This window comes from Gavialis gangeticus, unplaced genomic scaffold, assembly GCF_001723915.1.
Source record: "Gavialis gangeticus isolate Ggan-Ray unplaced genomic scaffold, GavGan_comp1, whole genome shotgun sequence".
Classification (NCBI taxonomy): domain Eukaryota; kingdom Metazoa; phylum Chordata; order Crocodylia; family Gavialidae; genus Gavialis; species Gavialis gangeticus.
The window spans coordinates 58801900-58807051 of NW_017729029.1; positions in this window are offsets into that span (position 1 = coordinate 58801900).

Genomic DNA, 5152 nt, shown 5'->3' on the forward strand with positions numbered 1-5152 from the left:
CGAGACCAGACTTCAAGCTAACAGTGAAATGTGGAGAGCGGTCGTGGGCACGTGCTTTCATTATGAGAATGGTCTCCACAGTTAGTGCCATTCCTGAGACAACGCCATTTGTGGGATCCCAGGTTCCTTCTGTTTCTCTTTCACTTACTCCCCATCAAAAATACTAAAAACAATCCAACACATTAAACCTTTATACAACATATAGAGCCCATTTCTTGTCTGTAAAGGTGTTTCACAGCTGTCCTCTTTAGGGCCATGTTCTTATTCAACTAGGCTCTTCCAGTCATTCAGCCTCCACCCTTTGGCTTGCTCCAAGAAACCCACAGCTGTAAGGACAGGGCTGTAGCCAGTCTGGAAGGGTGCAGGAGTAAACAACTACCTGAGCTAGAGAAGCACCCAGATGAAGAACTGAGGCTGCATGAGAGGATCCAAACCAAAATCTAGGACAAAGACCTAGTCGGTAAGCAATATCCACATCTGTAGGCCAAGCAGTGTCAGAACTCAAGAGCTGGGCAATCCAGGACACAGAAGGAGGATTAGCAGGAGTAGAAATCTACACAGGAGCAAGACTTGAAAGGGAATGGTTACACTTGCTGTAGGTTGTGAGGCATGGAGCAGCCAAAGCCCAAACAAAGGGCCTGTTCTTAGATACGAGGCCCAGTCTACTCCGTAGCCATTGAGCTTGACCCCTGCAGCTGGTGCCACTCTGAAAGCAAGTGGCCTTGCTGATGGCCCAAATTGTCTTCTAAAGACAGCTGTTGTCCTGGCTGGAACGCATTCTGTGATGCAGGCAGGGTTTCCCAGTCCCAAAAGCTCCCTCTAAGATGCTAACCCTCTTCCTGGAATAACCTAATAGCTTCTCCACAAGAGGTATCTGATTAATACCACCTAGCCTCATTTCTCAGTTTGCCTGCTACTTCCTCAAATGTCTTTTTTTCTTAAAAGGGAGTTAGTCTGTGGCTACTGTAGTGGCTTCTGCATCCACCACCTTGCATACCTTTGCCTCCCAACAGTATTTTTATTGCTCAGTGAGAAGAATATGTTCCTCACCTTGGTGTTCCTTGCTGCCTGTCTGTGACTAAGAGTCAGCCTGCAGTTGCATTAGATCAAAGGTACTTTCTTGGACAGCCATATTTTCTCTTCTAATCCTCTAATTTACCATTTATAGAGTTTCTTACCCGTCTTAGCAAGGCATGAAGGTCATGGCAGCCAGGCCAATATAATTAATGCCTGGATGACCCCATAGACAACACAGTGCAGGGTTCTGTCGTTGATAAGGATGCTGTATGAGCTCACTTAAAATATGGCATCAGAAACTTCTATAGTTGATGGATGTGCCTTTTATGATCACCTGGAGATAAAGGAGTGTGAAGCAATCACACTGCTAGGAACACCAGTAGAAGCTATTCACATGTTACAGTCAGTAAATCCATTAATAGTGTTTGACTTTGAAATGGTCCTATAACTAGCTTGGAAAGCAGCAACTCAAACATGCGCCTCAAGGCCAATTATGCAATTTAATGGCCACAAATGCATTTATATATTGTACAAAACATGCTAGATTATTTTAAGCAATTCTAATTACTTCCAGGAAGCCATGGCAATTTTTTTTTTATTTTGAATATTTATTTGCTCAAGGACTCTTACATCAAGTAGCTGGAATTTCTTCATGGCTTTAATCCCACATCTGAGTGTAAGCTTTTCTGGTCAAAGAGAGACACAGGGAAGGCTAGCTGGTTCAAACAGAGGTCAATTTGAGTTTATTACCAGCAAGGACAGCATTAACATGAACATACGATTGCATATTAGAGATGCAACAACAAACTCTTGGCGGTACGATTTTGCTACAACAGCTACCATTGACAGAATAAAAAAGCTACCAAGCCAACAAGAAGCCTAATCAACAGTGTTCCTACTTCCAGGGAGTGACATCTAAATTGAGGAAAAATTCACATGTTCCCATTAAGGGTAGAATTAGTTACAATCAGTGGTCGCTGAAATAATATAACAACTTCCTTTTACAGCTACTTGTGCAGGTAAACAAGATTTTATTTCAGATGAAATGCAGAAAGGAAAGTTTATACAATTAGTTTCACTGTGCATTTGAGTTAGAGGACAGTGCAAGCTTGAAACATATTCCTAATAAAGTTTATACTTTTTCTGACTTCCTGTCCTGTGGATTTCATATGGAAGATGGAAAGAAAGGCTCAGCTGTGGCCTATTTGCCTTGAGTTTGCCCATACTAAATGAATTGGGTAAATGGGATTAATTTGATACAGCTTGAGCATACTGATATAATTCATCATTGTGGATGTGACAGCAGTACACAGGATCACAGCTCTGTTATGCTATGTTCTATGGGATTATAAAGGACAATGACCAAATCCAAGAAGTTTACTAACTTAATTCAAGCCATAATCCTTACAGAAAATTATAGTATGTGTTTCACTTTAAGCAGGGAAATAGTGCTACTGATTTCAGTGGGATTTATTTTTGTATTTGACATTACAAGGATCTAGGTCTAGCGTGTTGATGTGATCAGTGGAAGGAGCGGAGATAGACTATGAAGACAACCCTGATAAGACGTCTGTGGCTACAGAGACTACATCAGAGCATGATGTGATTTTGAAACCTGTTGTTATATTCTATATGCAGCTGGCAAGAGGAGCTCTGAACTCCTGACCAACTGGAAATAAGGAAAGAATAAAACAGGAATCTTCTTCTTATGTTTTGCAACTTCTAATTAAAATAAAACAAAACCTTTAAGGTACTAGCGCGCAATTCAAGTGGGTGACTGATTAAATTCAGACCCGTGAAGGTATTTTATTTTTTAATTACAATTTTGTTTTTCAAACAAGCTTCAAAGCCATGCATGTACAAATTATGGACGATCTCTCTATATATTATCCACACAGCCATGGAAACAAGACAGTGGGTAAAAAAAGTGTTAGCTCGGATTATTTTAAGAGACACATAAACCATGTAATTATCAAGTAGATATGCCTCCCCCAAATGTTTGGCATGAGAAGAAAGGAAGAGAAAGGAAAGGGAAAGATGCAACAAGCATTTCAAATGAAGAGACAGCAAACTAAGAAGACTTTAAAGAGTGGAAGAAGTCTAGGGTGAAGATTCTGTCCCGTGTTAATTAGTGTTTTTAACGAATTTTCTGTGAAAAACCCACTTCAATGAAGCTCTGAAGTATTTAAACTCCAATGACCTGCTTATCTGAGCAGTAGAAGGGAGGAGGCCAAGATAGCTGATTGGGTTCCTCTAGATCAGTGGTTCTGAACCAGGGGTACATGTACCCCTAGGGGGTATGTGAAACCTCATCAGGGGGTAAGTGAGATATATTTCATACATTGTCTAACACAGGTCAAAGGAACTAAAAAAAGTCTTGACAATTTGAAACTGCTGTAAAACACGCACATGAGTGGGATTACATATAGTTTGACATAAAAATTAATTTCCCATTGAAAGGGGGTACGTGAAGTCTCACTCTGAGACCAAGGGGTACGTCGACTGAAAAAAGGTTCAGAACTGCTGCTCTAGATTCTGTCTCCAAATACTTTTCCCTGTCTCCTGTGATACACTTCAGAAGCATCATTTTGGAGAAAGTCCAATAGGCAACAGTCATTGTGCATGTTTAAATTATCTGGAAGGATGCAAGGGTCAGCAGACAGTGGATAGGAGCAAGAGTAAAGGCTGAGTTTGTGTTGACCATGTTTCTTTCACAGATGAATTATGGGAAAAGTGGATAGATACACCCTACCCCTGATGGAACATTTTGTATCTTTCTGAATTCAAGCTCAATGAATTCCCCTTTCCCTATATAGTTTACAAAGAGAGCTGTGATCAAAGTGTTAAGCACAAAGGTTTTGTTACAGTGGTAAGTGCATAAACTAGAACATTCAGATTATCGCATAAATGTGCCGGACTAGAAGTTCGAAAATCCATCTTTAATTGTGAACCCAGAAAATTTGTCCTAGCTGTCATTAAGAGACAATATGCACAGTCCCCAGAAAGCAACTTGTCCAGAGTTACTTGTCACAGTCAAACTGCAGTTCAAGACACTGCCAATGACTCCATATGAATATCATAAAATGAGAAACAGAAATATCTCATTTTATTTTGGTAATTGTATGCTACTTTTCCAGTTTCTGAATGCACACCTGCCTGAGTCCTGGACAGCAGAACAGATGTGTGCTTTCCCATCTCAGTTTCTCAGCACATCACCCAAAAAGGATGTTACTATCCCTTTAGGGAGTCCGTTGGATAGATTTTGAATCATACACATGCAGTCATTTTCAATATGTTTTTCAAAGAGTTCCCCATCTTCTTTGCACTTGGTTCACAGTGGTGGGATGCCACATTTATCATTTTTCTGCTTTATAAATCTGAAGTTTCAAGTGGTCCTCATTGTTTTTTTTACAAATTTATGACCGAGCCTAGTGCCAATACACATGGTGGACCATGGGGCCAATAATTCATCTCTCATTCTTATAATTTTTAACCAACATATGCCTCTTTTGGATACCCAATCAAATCAAAGATCACTCACTGGACTCATTATTTCTTGTTATCTTTTAAACTAAAGAAAGAGAGCCAGAAGTGGCATAACATATAAACTAGAGCTGGACCCAAAGCCCTTCTCCAAAATTATCTTTTGTGTGTGTGTGTATTAGTAGCCTTCTGTCTTTAATTGGAAAAATTACGTGTACAAAGAATTAGAGACCTAAGCTAATGTCAGTACTGAGAATCCTGTTATCTTCAAAAAGCTTTGGAAGAGGCTTTTTTATTGGAGGAACTATTTTAGACTTAAGGGGCCCTTAAGGGGGTTTTTTTATTTGGCTATGTCCAAGGGTGGGGCTGTGCCAGTCACTTTTCTCCGTGCCGAAGCCTCCACCCCTCTTGGTAGGGGACCGTCCCCAGGGTGTTCCTCCTCCCAAGGCTCGTCCGTGAGCTGGTTTCCTCCAAACCGCCTGCCGCGACTTTGATGATCTCCTGGTTCAGTGATACAAAATCTGGAGTGTACCAGTCCACAAATGAGACTCCTATACCCTCAGGGGTCCCACGCTGTCGAGGGCTTCGCTGCCCCTACACCCTCGCCCGTACTTCCCAAAGTCTCTCGGCCGCCTGCTTCACCCCCTCTTCG